The sequence below is a fragment of the Sipha flava genome, unplaced genomic scaffold (assembly GCF_003268045.1).
Source record: "Sipha flava isolate LNK unplaced genomic scaffold, YSA_version1 306_pilon_pilon, whole genome shotgun sequence".
In the NCBI taxonomy this organism is placed as follows: domain Eukaryota; kingdom Metazoa; phylum Arthropoda; class Insecta; order Hemiptera; family Aphididae; genus Sipha; species Sipha flava.
In genome coordinates this window covers 16,118-38,168 of record NW_020272983.1, presented here as the reverse complement: position 1 = coordinate 38,168, position 22,051 = coordinate 16,118, and the positions used below count along the sequence as shown (strand labels likewise).

The window sequence follows — 22,051 nt, the reverse complement described above, 5'->3', positions numbered from 1 at the left end:
ACCGCTGCCGGACGCTACGTGTTGCTTAATATACGACGTGAATACGATACTTACTCGACGACGCGCACGCCATTACCGCGGTAGCAAGCGCGCGTCCGAGAAATAGGGTCGTGCGACTGTAATCATCCCCTTACGACGGCACTCGGCACTTGGTGTCGGTCAGCGCACAACGTATGTCGAGTACAAACTATACGCATTTATAAATACCTATACTAACATTATTGTAATTATTATACGGCCGCGTTCGTCTAACGAGCCGAAAACACGGATTTCCACCTGCCACCAGTTTGTATTCATATTTTTGTAACATGACGCGGAATACACCTGACGTACGCGATCTACTACACGCGGCAGACGCTGACACACGTACGCGTGTAGACCGCCTCGACGAGATTTTTTCTGTCCAAGACGTGCCAGGCGCCGATCCAGTCTATCTTAACGGAGGGAGGGGGCGGATTATAAATAAGTATACATATTTAGATACCTATTGGTAAATACGAGTATACATTACTATATATATATATATATATATATACACGAGTATATACTAGCATACTAGCTGACCCGAAAAACGTTGTTTTGTCATATAAATTATTTCTAGAGAATATTTCGCTAGAAAAAAATAACTTATTTAATATAAATGTGTAAGGATGTAGTATATAAGTGGAAGAGGTATTGGGTGCTGAGAACGGTGACGGAATATAAAAATGGAAAAACAACAAACATTTATTTTTTTAATAATTTATTAAAATTGATCCTATAAAATTATATATATATCGCTAATTATGACAATATTAGTAAAAAACAGTATCAATCCCTTAATGAAACAGAGTGTACAATATTTTTTGTTATCCCATCTTTCGCCAACACAAACAGAATGGTTCGAGAGCACGCCACGTATAATTGTTCGCGTGAAAAACATAATGTGCTCAAATCTAAGCCACAGACAGACATCGTTTGGCCTTGTGACTTATTGATAGTCATTGCAAATGCCAATCTAATTGGAAATTTAAGGCGTTTAAATTGCATTGGCACATCTGTAGGTATAATAGGGATTCGCGGTCATAATATATTTTCACCTCGGAATTTGCCATTTCAAATGATGGCTTCGATAACATTTTTCATTAATTTTTTAATGACTAATCGCGTACCGTTGCACAACCGTGGTGGGTTCAAATTACGAAACAAAATAACGTATATACTTATATATAATAATATGTATATTTATTTCACAAGCTACTAAGTTACCAAATTGATTAATCACATTTTTTATTTTATTTTCTAATTTGAATTTGTCATCGAAAATGGATTTTTTTTTTTAACTATATTGGGTTAGGCACCACGTCCTGATCAAAAACTGACATTACATCTTCATCGAATCCAGATTCTAAATCATATAGTAAATTATCGAGAAAGAGAATAAAAAGAGTTATTCTAAAATATTCTTCAGCAGATTGAGTTTGAGGATTTTTTTTTTTTTTCATTACTTCAAATAATCTTGGCTTGTTAATTCCGGTTGAAATCCCCAAGTTGGCCAACTGATTTTCAACGGTTTTAAATATTTTGTTAAAACAATTGGGACCATTTTCTCGTTTTTTTTTTTTTCAAAATAGAAATTACATTTTTTATTATAATTGTAGCTGAAAATTTGTCCAGGCTTTTAAATTGCAATAATTTATTTACTGGAGATGTTATAGTGAAAATTTTTGAAACAGTTATTAATGTCAAAATAAATTCGCCAGACGATAGTGATTTAGATTATTTAGATTTTTTACTTGCGGTATTTATATCATCTCAATCGGATATTTTATCTAATGCCTCGATTTATTATTTTCACTAAGTCAGTGAAAAATTGTAAAACACAATCATGTTTTTCCACCCATCTTGTTTCACATAATGAATGCAATGATGATTTTAAAGTATTTTTTAAAATATAATTTTTTTTCACTGATTTATCAAAAAAATTAATTATTTCATTCATTACTCCGAAAGCGTTTCTTACAAATTTAATTTTGCATCCTTTCATAACAGACAAATTTAAAATATGACTAAAACAAGTACATTTGATTGCATATTTCATTTTTTCTTTAAGTGTTTTAACTGCTCCATATTTTTCAGATAGCATAACACTACATCCATCTGTTGTAATTCCGACGCAATTTTCAAATAATAAATCAAGTTTTTTTAAAATACCTAAAACTGAATTTCTTATAATTTCACCAGTTATTTTAGGTTCTACTTCCCCTTCAGTATTTTTATAGTTGTCTTGATGACAGTCTAAGAAGCCGACAAAATCTTCATAAACTTCATTTTTATGGACATATCGAATAACAATGACTAACTGGGAAATTTTTGATACATCATCGGTTTCATATAAAATAACACTATAACATTTTGATTGTTTTACTTTTTCCAACACATTTTTAAACATCAAATTTCCCATAATACAAATAAGTTCGTTCTGTGTCGTTTTACTAATGTAAGTGATTCTAGAATCGGAAATTAGTAAATGATTTTTTTAAATCTCATCACCAGATGAAATTCTGAAATTTAATAATTCCCTGAAATTTTCTTAATTTTCTGTAGGCTTTTGAGAATCGTCAAACATACTGCCATCATCGCGATGTCTTCGAATAGCAATATTTTGTTTACCAAGAAATATTAATTAGTCAATTATTGGTTTCAACCGAGATCAATTTTCTTTAACTTGTTCGTAATGAGCTGTATTTAATGTATTAGTAATTTTATTTTGTGGATTATTATAAACATGTAAAAATGATTTACCATCCTGAACAGCGTTTTTATGATAAATATTTCTACTATGAGTTTCTAGGTAACCATCCTTTCCAAGAACCTTAGCAAATTTGGTTAAAGGTTCGGTTACAAGACATTTAAGAGGCATGGTATTTTTTGATCCTGTGCCAGTATTAGTGTGATTAAAAACTGAACAATAAACACAGAATAAACCATTCATAGATTATGATATGCTCCAAATGCTCTATTTTCACAAATCTTTTTTCTATACTTCCGCATTTTTTGTGAGTAGAAAAAGGAAAATCATTTTTATTTAGTGACCTCTAGTGATCTTCAAGAAGTTGTTTTTTAAAATTGTTTAATAATTATTTAGGCATTATAAATAATATATTTATTCATGTAAACGTATACATTTGTACGTTTCATATAATACTATAATATAATATAGTACAATTGGTACAAATAAGGATTATAATAGAACATAATATGTCTATTATATGTATTCGTATAATCGGTTTTATTAGTTATTGTTTAATTTAGACATTTGACGTTTATTTTTATAATTATATTATAGGAATTAATAGTTAATTTTAAGTAATAATACTTTATATATTTTTCATTTGGCCCGACCTAATAAAAGTGTCTAGTTTCGCCTATGCACATGTGTAAGGCTGACGTCGCTCTGCTGCAGCAGTGTGTAATGACGTGCATTGCGACGTGTGTGTGCAAAACGGCGGGTCGTAACATTATTATATAGGTGCAACAGGTAAACCCGGTAGGACTGCCAGTTACCACCCCACGTGTAACCTATTAATAAGTAAATAATAACACGATAGTAGTAGAGTAATAATATACGTGTACGAGGTTTACGGCAACGGGACTGCAAGGATAATAAGGAAATATAATGGTAATAAGCTGTTGCGCTTGTGGCAAACCGTACGTAGTAGGTATGGTATGTTATATATTTCGCCTTCGTCGAATCCGCTACACGTAACATCATCACATTATGTCCGCGTACCCCGTCATTGTGTTATTATCCCTTTATCGTTCGATTATTTTAATATTGTACTCCTCCACCGTTGTATTTCATCGAAATATTACGATGTGCTCCGGTGATCGGAGAAAAATATTTCGTCAATATCAACGCATACGGTTTAAAAAAAAACTGTATACTTATACACGTATATATATATATAAAGTTATCTACAAACAAATTAAAATAGATAAAATACATTTATTTTCTGGTCGGTACCGATCAATTTGGGGCTCTTCGAATTTAGCCCTCATGGGCTCAAGCCAAAATCCGGCCCTGTTTACTACGGAAAAACTGGTAAGCACGTTAAATTCAACGGGAGGATCAACGTTAGACGAAATGTCACGTCTTCCACTGAATTTATTTTCGAAAATATCGATAATTTTTTTTTTTTAAGATTGTAGCGCGTCCGATCAGAACGATTATAATACGTTTACATATCGGTGTACGGCAGCGGTTCCCGACCATTTTTAGTAGTGCGCACCACCAATTTCGTAGAAAATCTTTGAGGCCCACCAATGGTTACAAATGTATAATGTGCACGTACGTCGGTTATTACAATTTATTTATTAAAAAAAAAAACAATTGTTCATCAAAACAAGCAAAAAAAACTTCATTGAACCGGATTATTCAAGAACTAAGCAATACAATGTGATTTTCGATTGTCCCCCACGAGAAAATCAATATCTGGATTGAGACTGAAAAGTTTTAGCCTTGAACCGCTTTCAAAATTCAAATTCGGTTTAAAAAAAAAACTAAAGCAGAAAAAGCTCGTTCGCCGAGACACGCAGGTTGTCGAAATGTGGCCCAACGAGTTTCTTCTAAATGCAATTTTAGAGATCGCCGGGCGTTCTCGCCGAATGCGTAACTAGAATGGTGATAACGGTTTTAAAAAAACGATTTTAGAGTCTGATCACATGAAATTTCAATCAACGAATAATCTTCTTCGACGTTTAATACTTTTACAAACATAAGTAAACAACGCTAATGTAATACGGTTGGCGCGGCCCAGTACCTATTCGGCTCGCGGCCCACGGGTCGGGAACCGCTGCGTAATGACCGCGGTGACGTAACAGTAACCGCAACAATTGTACGTCGGTAACGACTCGCGCGAAAGTACCTCGAGCGCGGTCAGCGCGGTTACCCATTTGCGCGCGGATCAGCATTCGAGCGCGTGAAGCGCTCCGCGATTACCCCCCCCCCCCCCCCCCCGGGGGTTATCGCCGTAATTATTGTTATTGTCATCATCATCATTACCGCTACAATCGTCGTTTCGTCGTACGGTCTCGCGCTGTAGATCTACGTACATGAAATCGAATCGCATTTATTTTTATTCATTTCTCTACGGGTGCTCTATTTTTTCTTGCGACGCACGTCAACACGTCATTACTAGTATTATTATCGTTACTTAACGTCGTACGAACTCGGTCGACGGCGCGACCATTAGTTTTTATTAAGTCGTCGTCGCCGCTGCCGCCGCCGCCGCCGTCGGTACGGATGAGGTTATCGCGTGCCGTCGTGAGACTACTTCTCAGCCGGACGTTCTTTTTTTCTTCTTATCCTTCTTCCCGGGTGGATACGAGGGGAGGGGGGGGGGGGGGGCGAAGAAAAAATTCAAAATTTAATTGTCGCCGGTCTACGTGTATTACTTTTTGTCAACGTCGTCGTCGCTCGTTTTCTCTCGGCGAACGGTCACGGCGGCGGCCGTCCGTTTACACAAGAACAGCGTATATGTGTACCGTGTATGATGTACACGGGGTACGGTATACAACTCCGTTCCGGGACGACCGGTGCGTACAACAGCGACAACAACAATAATAATAATAGCATATTATTTATCGACCATAAACACCCCAACACGGTTGTCAGTCCTGATGAGGTTCGGACAGTAGAAGGTGAAAGAGAAAAAAAAAATCGTCACGGTCCTTCTTTTACGGTACACATTAATGTAATACACACGCGTGCACTCCCGTACACACGCGCACATATATATTAAATGTAACCCTTTGAGGATACTATTTTTTTTATTATTTTTTTTTTTTTTTTTTGTGCCCCTGACCCCGTTTTGACGTGGACAATTGTTGTGTCCGTTCACGGTTCGTACTCTCCGAGTGCTTGTACATGTACCCCTACGATGCACGTAATATGTACATAGGTATATTTATACACGGTCGCATACGTAGGTGTACTTACGAGCGATAAAATACACGTAATGGTCCGTTTTATCGGTTAGGTTACAAATGGTGACGAGGTTAACGATTTGATTGGAATCGTAAGACCAACAGCGCAACACACAACACGTTTTATAATGTTATGTCACGTCATTAAAGCGATTATCGTAACGTACGATTCGAATGCAGCGATAGGTACTTGTGTACGCCGCGCGTACACTTCTTTGACGGCAATAATTATCAAATGATAACGGACATCGAGAAGATCTATAAATTATTATCAACGCCCGAAGGGAATACATTTAAAATCAACGATAAAATAAAAATATCGTACACAGATCGATACTAATAAGATTATACTCGTATATAACATAATGTACGGACAGCCACTTCGAAAGAAACCGCGAAGATTCACATCGTATGATCTACGATGTATACGCATTATAGGTTTTGACCGTAAAGTTTTTGACGTATACGTCCTAACCTAATCGATTATTGTACACTTGTACATGAGACACGTATGAGGATAACAGGAGTGTTTATAAGGATCTATCTAGTGAGGTCGTATAATGAAGTTGCATCCGTATCAGTGGGTTTAGTCATTTTTATAACCTCTACAGTATACGGCATGTACCCGATACACGACGTACGTGAGATTTGTTGTCGAATTGTTGAGAAAAAAAGCGTATTTTTACATTCTCACTAAACGTTTAGTAATTGTATTATTTCTGCGTTGTCTTTTAATTTTTTTAAATGCGGATGTTCATCACTTTCATATTTAATAATAGCCAAAAACATTTTATTTCCTATAGTAATATTCGTAGTATATTATTATAATCTATAGTGCAATATATAAATTACAATTATGAATATAGGCAACGTACAATATGATTGGTAGTGACATTTATTCCCCCTCGAATATAGCTGGTTAGTTCGACTACAATACAACGGCGACCATGAATGAAGACGGTAAATAAATCCTGCGATGTGAAATCGATACCAGATGGTCTTAAATTGTATAAAAAATAAAACGAGTTTTTTGGATTAATTGATTCTATGAATTATTGTTATTTATCGTAAATGTGTTTAATCGTCGTCCAACCAGACTCGGAACAAGTTAAAAAATATTTAAATAAATTTTTTTCATCGAAAATATATTATAGTCTCCAGAAATATATTTTCTCATAAAAACTATAATTTTATGAAAATTATTTCAAAAATTATGCTCGTAATGCGCAAGGGTGTATTGGTACATATACGTGGGTATACGTCGTATACCCTTCAGCAGAATTTCGACGTATGCCTAATGTAAAATATTATTTCACGGGTACACGCTTCTAAAATAACTCGTAAACCAAAATGTAATACTAGTTCATTGGAAAAAATTGTTATAAACTATGTAATTTGAATGAGATATTTATCTGTTGAGGATTACAGTGTACGTTGTGTTTAATGTATTTTAAGTTAAATTTAGTAAATAAAATTTTAAACAATAGATATTATTAAATATGATATGGAGTATGGACATTCAGACCGTAGTTTTTAAATCTGCATCATGCAGTTTATAACGCGTGGCAAATGTACTTATATTTTGTGGTGTTATATTTTATAGTCTTATTAGAAGTTATAAAAATGCTGGGGATTAATTTAAATTAATTTGAACGTAGCGAGAACATTTTTTTAACGTTAATATCTATATTTTTTAATGCGTATACCCTTAAATGTATTTACCAATACACCACTGGCAATGCGTTTTTTAAATTTCTTTTAAAACAAAACAAAGTACTATGTATAAAACTTCTGTAGTGAAAATACGAGACCACGCATACAAGAATATACTTCTAAATAAAATATTATTTATATTCAATCGTAGAAATTGTTGCCAAAAAACTGGACAATAAACACGTGGATCAGCTGTAGAAGTAGCGCAAATTAACGAGTTTTTAATTATTTCATATGTTCACGGATAGCAAAAACGATCAACAGTTCTTATTTATTATATTATAATTCACTGAACAAAATGGCAACAGGAGTGAAAGGGAGGAATGCTCGTCTATACAGCAACCCGGTTTTATTATTATTTTTTTTTTTTTTTTATTTTTTTAGTGCGTACTGTGATTTTGTACCGTTGCGAAAAAAAAAAAAAAAACGTTACACACAAATGATTCGTTCGCGACTACCACCTCGTCTCGCGCACCACACAATTTATATTCACGCGCGCAGTACTCGTTAATGTAAAAACGTAGTGCACGTACATTTTTCGTACGTAACAATGAAATACGTACTCGCAGCGCTCGCCGTACGTACACGTATATGCGCGCACGAGCGTTTGGTGTTTTCCCACGCCCACGCGGTAATCTTTTTTCCCTCCGTCGGTCCGCGGCGAAACGGTCCGTCGACCGCTCTCGCACGGGGCGCCGCCATAAAAAAAACCGTAATCGTAATTATTGGTTACGCACACGTTACACGAGAGGCCGTGCACAATACGAAAACGGTCCGTCGTCGACGCCGGTGTATGCGTTACGCACGCGCGCGCAACCGTTGCGTTTCGCGCGGTGCACGACGTAAAGGCGCGTCCGGACGGAGCAGCTTTTGCCGCGCGGCAAACACGCGTCCCCGCACCGTGCGGCGTTTGTTTCCCGGTTTCTATTGTCAAATCAGTTAGCGCCAGTTTTTAAGAACGGAGAATCTTCGGTGTCGACAGACACTTTGATTGAATAAAAATCGTGTCTTCTGGAGATCACCACAAAAATCGGTTTTACCTCGGCGAAAAAAGTTTGTTCTGTTACTAATCACTTAACAAATAAGTGTTGATGCCGCGGAAAATGTATTCGTGTGTTCACACTCATGCCCCGCGCCGCGCGGCAAAAGCTGCTCCGTCCGGACGCGCCTTTACGTTGGCGAACGGTTCGCCCCGGTTGCGGTCGTCGGCCGGAAACGGATCGCGCGAAACGTGGCGCGCGCGCAGAACACGAATACGACGTACCCCTCGGTGTACCTGCGAAGCGTGGGGTTGAAAAAAAAAAAAAAATCAACGTGATCGGGTACACGACCAAACCGCCCCCACCGTAAGACGTGGACAGAAGAAGCGTCGGAAAACGATGTAGTACGTCGCCGCGCAGTCGGAACCCAGGGGTCGTCCGCGGCTGAATATCACTGCGCTGATCTGCATCCCGAGACATTTCTCTTCCCCGGGCCCGTGCAGCTAAACATGTTCTTTCGCGCGGCGAACTTGACCGCACGGACCGGGGTCGAAGATAGACGACCCTTATGATACGCGTACACTCTCACCGTCGTCCCTCTTCGTAATATATATATATGTTAGTGGCAATGTGTACAATATTGGTATTTTTGTCTAGGAACTTTATATAACACCAACTACAGCCAGCAATCTATAAAATTGTTTAAATTATCTAAGTATTATATGAAATGCCAAACAGTGTATAGGTAATGTATTAAATCCATGTTATCAGTATTAATATTTGACAATATACCTTCATCTAATATAAATTCATTAGTAATCTGTAATATCGATAAGTTTTAATCAAGTGCAGTTTCAACTGCCGGGCATACAACGCAATGATTATTGCGTCACCATAACGATTATTTTGAGTATTTTCACATTTCAGTCTTTGACAAAATGTTGTTCGCATATTATATTGTTCGGATAGTCGAGTGCGTGAAATTAAAGATCGTTTTAACATTGAGTTATTGAAGAGTCAATGTTACTTAAAAATAGTGTGTTTTTAACTGAAGAGCGATAAAATCAATTAATTGAAGATATTGATAATGCTAAATTAAAAAAAAAAAAATGAACCGCGTGACTATTGGTTACTTAAAAAATATGATGTTTTGATCGTTAATAATAATAGTAAACTAATTTATCCTGTTAAAAATAATAACAATATTTTATTTTGTATAAAAGAAAGTGACGTTTTTGATGTGTTACATGATGCACACCAATCGTTAGGACACGGAGGACGAGATTCTATCTATCTATGAATATTATATGAGCTTAATAGTAAGTTTAAAAACATCACGCGCTTCGAAGTAGATCTTTATTTATCATTATGTGAAGTGTGTCAATTAAAACACAAAAAAATTAGTATAAGATTAGTAGTGAAACCCATTATTTCTAGTGAATTTAATAGGTAGTCATTGTCAAGTTTATTTGATTGATTTTCAATCATCATTTTTCACCTTCAAAAAACGGTCATGAATTTTCTAATCAAATTGTTTCTAACTTGAAAAATTATTGGCCAATTTAAAAATCGTTCATGGAAAACCTCGATATTCCCAAAGTCAGAGAAGTGTCGAACGTCCAAACCAGGACATTTAAAATATGTTGATGACGTGGATGAGGGACAATAACACTTCAAAATGGAGTGAAGGTCTAAGATTTATTCAACTGATGAAAAATCGCGCTTATCATAAAAGTATAAAGAGATCACCTTACAAAACACTTTTTGGTTGTAAAATGAAAGTTCTATAGATAGCCAATTTGTTGTTTGTCATTTTATGAAATGCCTAGTTATTACATAAAATATTTAGGAAATGTATGTAAAAAAAATTATATTATACACTTCTTTAATAAACATCAGGTATTGTATAGAATTCCTAGACATTTTATATATTTTATATATTAAACACATTACCGCTAACATATATATGTTTTCGACAATTTTCATATACACAACGAAAGAACTATATTACAATGTAAACAACAGCATTACGAATTGGTCAAGGGTTTCGGTTGCGGATCGATATAGTGTTGTATTGTTAAATATATTGAGTTACGTAATAAAGCACATAATTCAGTGGAATCCTCGTATAATATGAGAAATTATTTTATTGAAATATCATTGTCCAGTTCATTTACTGCGTTTTCGTTGCACCGCAAAAATTACCCATCAATTATTATCGAACGACATGTTTATGATAAGAGTTAAGCCTTATTTCTGAGACCGTAGTATGTTTACACAAGGTTATCGGTGCCAGATATGGGTAATAACTAACATCCGAAATTTGACGGTGGTACAACCACTTATATGAATTTACGATCTTCTGAGCTAAATTTATAAATATTTATAAGACGCTAGCGAGCATCTAGTACTTTTTAACACGATACATTATATCAACGTCGTAGGTTGCATCACACCTCAGTGAAATATAGTTCCCTTTCCAGCATTCCAAGTGGTCTTCATTAGACTAATATATATACAGCCAGTGGCGTATATAGGGGAAGGGCCTAGTGAGCTACAGCCCTCTCAAATGTTTTAAAAAAATTAAAAATTATTTTAAACGTATGTTATATTTTAATGGTGATTTATGCTTGTTTAGAATTTGCGTCCAATGTCAAATCGTTTTGGGACATTCTGTAAATTAAATGTAGATAAGTACCTACTGTGTCTTGTTAACAATACTTAGATAGCAGTGGTAATTTAACTAATTTGATTCTGCCCATAGTAGCCCCTCCCGAAAATATTTTCTATATACGCTACTGGATACAGGGGTAATTTATTTGCATATTTGAGTGGTAAATCGTCGTTTGCAAATCAATAAAGACTGGCCTGTGGTAGTTGGAATTCGTAGGCGGTATGTATAATATGTTTATTCACTAGTATCTTCTCGAGCAATTTTATTTCAACTTTTTTTTTTTAGTAAAAATATACTCAATTTGAATAATATGAATAATACGCGTCGAATGTACACGGTGTAAATTAACTAACGAACGATATTAATATGGAAAAATATGTTCACAATCCAAAATCTGTGTTTATTTTCAGTATTTATATATTCTATATATTTTATTTTAGTACAAATTTAAGAGTACTATAAAACAAAATAAAAATACTCAAACTACATATTGGTTAAACAACAGCAGTATCAATGTATATTTATGTATTGTATTTGAACATTGTTATAAAGCTTTACAGATTGAGAAGATAAGAGCGAATCATTGGATATCAGGTTGCTATAATATTGTATCATCGTCTAAAATATAATTATTTCGCATGTTTTACGCATAGGGGCAATACGTGTTATAACCGGCACATGACGTTGTCGCCGTGCTGCGAGGGGTGCGTACGACGTATAAATATATTGCGTACCCGGGGGTTTCTTGTCGCGATGTGAAAAAATTAGTTACGAGCTACGACGAGGGGGCCGGAAATCAAATTAACTCGAAATAAGATTGGGTACATAGACGGCGAAACGGTTGCTCGCGATTTTTGGGTTGATTGAACGCGGGTACATTGCATTACTCAGTATATACATATATATATATATATATATATATATATATGTGTGTGTGTGTGTGTGTGTGTATTTTATATATTATAATATTACAGTCGTCGGTTATTGTCGGCCTAGGGGTTCGTTTATCTTTATTTATATAATACATGATACGTATACACAGTGAATTTATGTATTATGTTTAGCAAACAATAATGACGTTCACGCCGAACATTGCACGTATATCTATGTATCGTATATATACTTACGTGCGGGTTAGGGGCGGAAGATTGTAGCTGCGCAAAAGCAAACTTTTGACTTTGCAACATCAAAGCGAAATGCCTCCGGAGACGGTCGCGGCGTTTCATGCAAATCCGCCGCCGTCGAGGTTGAATGTAATGTACTATAAACCGTATCGTTTCCAAGCCGATAAATATGTATATATATATACACACAGGGCCTCGGGGCGACGACGGAGAAATCCATTACGCGTCGGCGGCTATACGAAGTCCCTACGCACAATAGGTATACATTATAATGTCGGAACAACGTCGTTGCCGCCGTACGGTTTCGTCGTATGGTGTATACAATATGTATTTATGATAATACGGTGCTTGTACGCAGCGGCGATGACACGAGCGCCGGCCCTTTTCCGCGGCAAAGGATCCAGTAATACAGTTTTTTTTTTTTTTTTTTCCGATAATATTTCCCGTGCATCTAGTTCAATTTTTCCCTCTTTATGTCGCGTCTCGTACGACAGAAAGAGAAATCTCTTTTACGGTTCTATTATCCGTTTCGATACTACGACTACACGTACGTATTGCGTTATGCACGCGTACGCGTAAATGTGTGTACCAGATTATGACCAAAGAACGAACCGTACACTTGGTGAAGATAGACGTTTACCTCCCCCCCTTCCGCGCGCGCGCGCGACAAAGACCCCTTTTTATACGTATATCGTGCGCTTGCAGCGGTATGTACAGGAGACGGGGTGTTTATTCCTAGGAAACAACGAGCACGCCTACAACAGCGCGTGACGATTTTAACTCTGGTTCTCTATTGGAATCGACGTGGAGTACAAAGGAAAACATTAAATAGTACAGAAAGCACCTACCTTTCATCGAACTCTACCGGTCTGCCACATCGCGTTGTAAATAGGCTATTTGACATTTGACCCGCCTTGCCGGATTAAAATAGTTCTTGATTCGGCACTCGTCCGTCGTGCAGTGTTAAGGAATATCAACAACAATAAATCCAGTTCACGGGAAACGTTGTGTATACATGGTACGATTGATCCGAACCGAAAGTTGTTTGACGCGTACACTCTCCGTGTAGTCGACGTGAATTAAATATAATATTATAGTAATAAGCCGCCTCCGCCAGTGTCATTATTTATAATTTAATTGGAAACGAAATGAAAAAAAAAAAAAAAAATTTGCGCAACCTGAAATACTCGGTTACGCGTTGCGATGTGATTATAAAAGATGATTACCAAAGGTTCTATACCAATACCGGAGTAGAATTTTCGCGCGTATTTAGCGGTGGTAACGAAACGAACGTGTTTGTTGTGCGGTCGTTCGCCACAGCGAAACGTTTTCGTCGCTGGCGCACTAGTACGGTGTCCTACACGTTTTCAGCGAAATTCGCACTGGCCAACGATAATTGTATTAGAAAATGAAATCGGTGATGAGCTATCACGTCGCGTAACTATTTTCGTCGTAAAATATACTAGTTGTGCGCATAGATAACATAGACAATAAAGAATAAAAATAAATTATTATTATTATTATTATTATTATTATTTTTTAATAAAAATAAGATAGATCTTTTGATTATCTATGACGGATAATATAAGAATGGATAGGCCACTCCCAATACCGTTATGCTATGAATCGCGGGTCTTTAATGTGGAAAATAGAAGAGTCGACCTCTCACTTCCGCAGTGGGTACATTGTTAGGTTATGTTCAAACGATTAAATTTTAAAATCCAAATAAACCATTGATAATGAAAAATGATTATCTATGGAATTGTGGAAATGAAGTAAAAAGTAAAAAAGCCAACATATTATGTTACGTTATCTATGGTTGTGCGTATCCACTATAAATAACTGATGTTCTCAACGTCGTACCATTGTTTTCGCGTCCGTAGTCGACGGAAACCCCGAGCGGCGATGCGATAACGTGAAGTTCGAACTGCACATCGCCGACGGCACGCGGACGGCGGCAGCACCAGCAGTTGCGATAAACTTGAGGCAAGACGTGCACGACGATCGACATCGAATCTCCAACCGGATGCCCGGCCGGAAGTAACACGCCCGCAAAGTGTCCTAGAAGTCGGCCGACCCGAGGCGGACAACCATGGCGGATCTAGCGGAATGTTTCGTGGCCACCGGCAGCATCTTCAACCGGAACGACTTGCTGTAAGTGCCCGTTCATACATTCATAATCGTTTTCGTGTAAACATACGACCGATTCTTCTATAACGCGATTCGTCCCGCGCGACTCTGTTGCGCCCCGAACGCAGTACTGTCACGGCACCGTTGTTCCTTTTCATTTCACACGTGTGTTACGTAAAAATTAACCGATACGGGGAAAAAGTCGATCGTGGCAAGTGGTTTTTTTTTTTTTTTTTTAACGAACATGGTTAAACGTCCCGGTTTTCGACTCTGCCGTGCACGTGAACGTGCGAGGCCGTATTTAAGGGGTGGTTCCGAGATCAATAGCCCTCCCCCTAAAATATTTAAGGGAGCGGCAATATTTTTACAGTGATCCTAAATAAAACCAAATCGATTTTAAATAAAACTATATAAAAAATAAATGTTATACTATAGAATCATTTATATTATTTAGTAGCGTACAACATTTTTATCCGTTTAAGAGTATTTTGTTTGAAATGGTATTTTATTGATATATAGAATTGGATCAATTTTGATTCGTATGGATATGTGACATTCAGACCGAAAAATACGAAATTATTTAAGGGTACCACCGTCAGTCTTGTAAAAGACAATTTTCTATATTTTTATTTATGTAATTATAACTCAGTTATAATTTTGGATTTGATATTAATTACAAATGTTGTATAATAGTGTACTGAAATGGAGAAAATAAATTGAGAACGGATTTTTAATGAATAGTTGGAGACACATATTTTCGGTTTTACACTTCGAGGAAGAGGGGTAGGAGTGTTGTTACCCCTGGGCGGAAAAATATTATATACGGCCCTGGTTAGGCCCTGTCTACGTGCTACTTCTGCGTTTTTGAAAAAAGGGTCGGTAAAATTCTATTGTCTTCGAGCGGCAATAAATCTCAAATACGTCATTGACGAGCAGAAATATGCCGTCCGAGAGAATGTATGCACGCACTGCACGTTTAACGAATATTAACGTGATGTCGAACGAAAAATACCGGTGGGATTCGTTTCCGGGTAGACTGCGATTACCGGAAATAAATTTGGATTGCATTTCGAATAAGAATAACTAGTTCTTCGAATATTTGTCGATTGATCAATCGAAGTCGGAACATCAAGTATTTTAATGTAAAAAATCAATGTTTCTATAAAATGTGCCACAAGAACAATACCGTGTTCGGACTCCTCCCAAATAAACGCCCATGTCAGCGGCGTTTCCTGCATAGTTTTCCTTTCTTTGATAATATTTTACTCACGTGATTTTACCGTTTAGTTAAACATTTTAAATTGTTTGATATTTTTCTAATAATGATATTATAGGTATTGTTAATCTACGAGTAGAAACATAAGTTAAATAAGTCGTTGCTATTTTGTGAAATTGTGGGACATTTGTATAATTATATTTAAAACGAACAACGTATTCGACAAAACGCCTTTATGGGTTACATAACAACTACAACACTGAATAACGAATACTATTTTAAAATATCTAAAATATTATCTCAAATACGTTTTGTTTCCATACGATTAATAGTGCAATTACTGGCGTAAAATAATTACGTCAATTTAAGCGTTTATCAAAACTTTCGATGGCATGAACATGCACATTACATGTCTCATTACCATACATTTTGTTATTATTTTATTGGAATAATCTGTATATTCTGTAGCTCTGATTTACGCTGTAAAATATTTTGGTTATATTTGTCGCATAAATCACTCTCTATTACTATATTATTTTGCTTGTTTTGAATCTAAATTCGAAAATCAGACTTCTAAAACCGTAATTATTCATTGTTTAATAATCATATTTTGATTTTTAATTTATTAACCGCATAGTAGTTTACGTATTCAATGATATGTTATAATTGTGTTTAACGAGTGACCAGCGTTTTAATTATTTTATTGTTATTCGAGTACTTATGATCATAAGCATGCGAAGGACAATATTAAACTTTCCGTTTTCTGTTCTTAACGAAACGTTAAATTACATTATAATATAATTTAATATCTAGTAAATATAGTATTTATTGGATTTTTATTAGTATTTGTTTAATATTTATTTTTGTAAAGAAATACTATCTATATATAATATATATATATATATATTTCGTATGACAAAGTAGAGTAACAAATTTAAACATGTAAATATTAACAGACAGATATAAAATAACATAATATAAATGAAGTAAAAATAAAAATGAGCTTAGTAGAACAGGTGGTAACTATTATCACTGGAATATATTTGAAACTATAGATTATACTCGTAAATTAATGTCCAGATTTCGTATCCAATCGACTACACCCCCAGTGTTGAGATTTATCTAGATAAATATTAATTTATTTTTTATCTTATCGTAAAATTGCATATATTTAATTAGTTTAGTACTACTCGAAATGTTTTTGTATAATTCAAATAACAATTAATCTAATGGCTAAATGTTATGTGTACAATTTAATTGTTTGATTTATTCGACTTAAAGCTATTTTTGATTTTTTTTTCTTGAAAATAGAAATTTGACTAGTGTAAATGTTGGTACCATTTATTATTGTCAACAATAATATTATATAATATATCTAGATACTCTCCTATTAATAAATAAAACAATGGTGTACTATCCAATGCTTATCGATATCATATTTGAACATATGGGGAAATTTTATTGTTACTAGTAACAAAGTTGAATATATACAGCGTAATCCAAATAATATGTCATATTTCATGCAAAAGCCACTAGGTGGTATATAAATTAGTTAAGATAATTGATTATTTGAATAATCATTAAAACAGCATTTATATGGCTCAACAAATTTATTATTTTAAAGTGTATATTAATTTATATTTATTTTCTTATAAACCATAATATTGTAATTATTATTAGCCATTAGATAAGTACAAGGAACTTCTAAACTCGTGAGTCGTGATAGAATTTTTTAGGGATAGTCTATTACAGGGGTGTCCAACATGACTATGTACACGAGCCACATGTATTAATAAAATTATATCAAGGGTCAAATTATTCAATCAGTACTTTTATACTACAAAAGTAATTAAGAAAACTATCAGTCGATAAACATATATATATTTATATATATAAATAATTAAATCAAAATATCGTTAAAATTTGACTAATGATTATCTCACAGAATTACTAAGAACTACTCTTACATCAATTCAACCAGATCTTAAGAAGCTTACTAAAAAAGTAGACATGAAAAAAATACCATGCAAACAAATTTAACTTTATGTTTAATTTTTTAATTTATTATTCATATAAATTAATTTTTTTTTTTTTTGTTTATTAATCTGTACACTGTAACCTTATATCTATGCAATACATTTTTTTTTTTTATAAATGTATACAAAAAAATTAAAATATTTTGGTTTTTGTAAATAAGACCAAGAGCCGCATACGACTGTGACGAGGACCGCATGCGGCTCGCGAGCCGCAATTTGGCCACCCCTGGTCTATTATGAACTATTAACTTTAACATTATTATTGTATTAAACTATAAACTGGTTTATAATATTATATGCAAATTTATATAATGCATGATATTATACTAATATACTTTTATAGGTATATTTTTGTATCAATGATATATTTCCCATTCGGGCAATAATTTATAGTTATTTTTACAAAATACTGTCTTGACGAAAGATAACGCAGAGCAAGTACCAACGAGTGACGACCACTAGACAATACTACACTAGACAGTTCGCATTAGACACTTATTATTACGTTTAATATATTTATTTATTTTATTTACTTGTTACGTTTAACGTTCAACGTAACTAATAGAAATTATAAAATTTATATCGTAACAGCTGTATTTTTTTTAAATTTTAAACATGAAAAGTTTTTTAACAATTGGTTCAGTGGTATCTAACAATAAAAGTTATTTGAATAATGAGTTATTGGAAGAAGCCGTAGATGACCATCATACTACGTCTTCGGTTAATGAATCGGATAAATCTACGTCAGATCAAAATTTGAATAAGTCTGATTTAGATTCACCTTCGGATTCAACCGAAAACCCATTAAATAAACATTATTTATTTAATGGTAAATATTACGAAATAATATCGATCAATGAAAATAAATCGACGGCCAAATGTCAACTATGTTTGAAGATATTACTAAGACAAATTGGTTCCACTGAACATTTTTTGAGTCACATAAAAGTATGTACCAATTATAATATGTTTGAGAATAATAATAAAAAGTATAAAAGTTTGCAAAAATTTAAAGTTACAATTCAATTAACTTAAATATTAAACATAAAATTAATTGTTTTGATTTATTATTTTTTTAAGTTTAAGCATTCGTCGATTCTAACACAGTTGTAGGGCTAGCAAAGAAGAGCACAAAAAGTCAAAAAAACAAGACTCAAGTAAAAAAGGAAGATAAATAAATTTTTACTTTATTTTACTCATTATTACTATTTTTTTAGATACCAAAGATTCATCGTCATCTCCAATTATTGTAAATATACAGCAAAAATTACAATTTTTTCAACCCTAACAAATATCAAAGCGCCATGTAAGTACATTTTACCTACATAATATATAAGGGAGGAATAGTTAAAAGAAGTATGTCCTTATACATAATAAATAAACCTATTTAGTGGTGGATTTAGGGAGGGAGGGGAGTGCTTGGGAGCTGAAGCACCAACCGTTCCGCGTATTTCTATTAAAAATTATTAATAATTAATAATTAATAAATTTAACAGTAAACTATTTAAATTACATACATTATATTATTATGTACATATTAAAAATAATATTATGCAAATTTAATCTTATTTAGATAAAACATTATATAAGATATTAATTAATAATTTTACATTGAATTGTTTATAATTCTTATAACATATTGTTGAATTATGTAATAAATCTAAAATACATGCACATTGAAAGACCAATTTCCCCACCGTTCAAGCTTCAAGTGATAAATTTTGTTTTTTCCGAAATTGTACATAATAAGTAGGTACTTTTTCCCCATTATTACTACTTCAGAACCATTATTAGCAAACTAGTACCCACCATACAAAAATCCTAGATCCGCCACTGAACCTATTCATTTCCGATAATTTATTATTTTTTATTATTTCTTATTTATAACCATTTATTCAGAAAAAAAATCAAGTACATTTGTTTTAGAATTATTACTTTAATGAATAAATTATTTAATTTTGGTACTTAAAGAATATTTTTTTTTACTCTATTTTATTTGGTATTTGTACGAAAAATTGCAATTTCTAATTAATTATGTACTGAATAATATTATTGGAAGGTATAATAACCTACCTCGTTATTATTTATTTAAATATTTTATTTTTGTATATTTATTTGAATATCAATTGTAAATTTTTATTTTTACTATAAACAACTAGGTATGGTTTTTTTTAAAAAAGTTTTGATATTAGATTATCAATTTGGTCTTTGACTATATGGTACAAGAGATGCGACCACTTGTGACTTGCCAAAAACCAGCTTTTAGAAAATTAATTATGGGCCTCTCTGAAGTAACCCCTATTATAAAAAAATTTTCAAGTCCGTTTTTGATAAATGCATTTAATTTTTATGGGTATTTTATGAAATCCGGGTATATTTTATCAAGTCTAGCTGCTTTCCTATGTTATACAAGTACACGTTTTAATGCTGGTTATACTTCTTCGGGAGTAAATTGGTCAGCCAACTTTAAATTTTCCACTGCATGAGTTTTCTTTACTTTAAGGTCCATAATCAATTTACTTGATGTATCTTTATCGATATTGGCTCTTGACGTATCTATTAGTCGATTTGCGAACGTATTAGGTTTTATTTCAGGTTCACTGCCACATCGATTCTGGCTGGCATCTAATCTGCGCAGTACATTCCAGGCTTCCCGATTAGAGTGTCTGAAATCTAGACATTCTATGGTTTCAGTCCAACGGTCCTTGCGTCCTTTAGCTAGTGATCCTAAGAGTTTGTACGCAGTTTCTGCTTGGCCATTAATTTGATATTCTGCATACAATTTGTCGTTTTACTCGTTCCAGCAGAGGATATAATTATGTCTGTAGCCTCGGGGGATATAACGTTTTGCGATTCCCTTAATCATATCAACGAAGCGTTCATAGTTATTGGCTAGTGGATCAATCCCCCCTGATGTTATCGTCTAGAGATTTTGAGAAGACTTTCCTAAAGTTCCATCTCGATTTGAGTATTGTTTTAACTAGTGGAATCTGAATACCGATTTGTATGCGTATTGGTCTATGTTGGCTTTTTTTGGAAAATTATTTTGGACTGATCGAAATAATTACTTAAAAACTAAGAGTAAAATATGTTAAAATCAAGGTCCTGTTTAAAACGTTTTTATTTAATTAACATCCATACCATAATTTTATCAATAAAATTTACTGGCTGAATGGAATATTTTCTTAAGTTATTTTAAAAATACAAAGAAAGTTCGATAAATACATTGAATTAGGTACCAATAGATATTTAAGACATTTCGCCGAGATTCTTAGAAACAATGTAATAATTTTAATAACTAAGGTGAACATAAAACGTTTTATTTTACTCACAAAATAATAATATTATATTGAAGAATCTAGTAATCAAGGAGTAAAATGATTTCATAATATGGTTTAAAACACATTGAACGTATACAATGTATGTGTGTGTGTTTACAACGTCGATTTTGGGGTTTGTAGGATTTATAATTGTACTAAACGATATTAAATGTTATAATCATTGTCGCTGCAATCAGCTCTTATAAATGATAATAAGGGTGCTTTAACAGCTGTATAATGAAAATGTACCATTGGAATAATTGCTGTGTAAATAAAATGAAATAGAAAAACATAATATTAAACTTTAAATGGACGACTGTATAATTCAATAATTTTGATAATAATAATAATAATAATAATAATAATAATAATGTAAATAATAATAAATTTATAATAATCAGGATTTTGTAATTTAGCCACTTTGGCTTAAAACATATATAAAAAATAATATAATAAATGTATAATTAGATAAGATATATTACGTTGTCTGGTTGGCACAATGCAATAACTAAATATAAATAATGGAAAAATAATAATATATAAATATAAATAAATAATATACGGTCCACACGGCACGCAACACAAAATAATTTAAATAAAATACGTGGCGCACGTAAAATAATAATTCAATTTATAATAATAATTTGCCTATGATGGCACACCGCAGTATATGAATAAAATGTATAATACAATGATATCAATAATAATGAAAATAATAGCCTTTGGTGGCTAGGCCCGTCGGCCTTTACACAACGATGAACACAAATATGGTCGACCAATACTCGCATGTGACTATGTCGAATGGCTGATTTCATCCACGCGACCGCACCAACCCTGTGATTAAACAATTGCCTACGACGGCACACCGCAGTGTATAAAATAAAAAATAAA

The 22,051-nt window shown here is 33.7% G+C and overlaps 1 pseudogene; it reads right to left on the bottom strand.

Moving 5' to 3' along the window:
- Positions 1 to 1,322: 1,322 nt before the first annotated feature.
- On the bottom strand, positions 1,323 to 3,104 carry LOC112686339 (annotated as a pseudogene).
- Between the last annotated feature and the right edge of the window lie 18,947 nt (positions 3,105 to 22,051).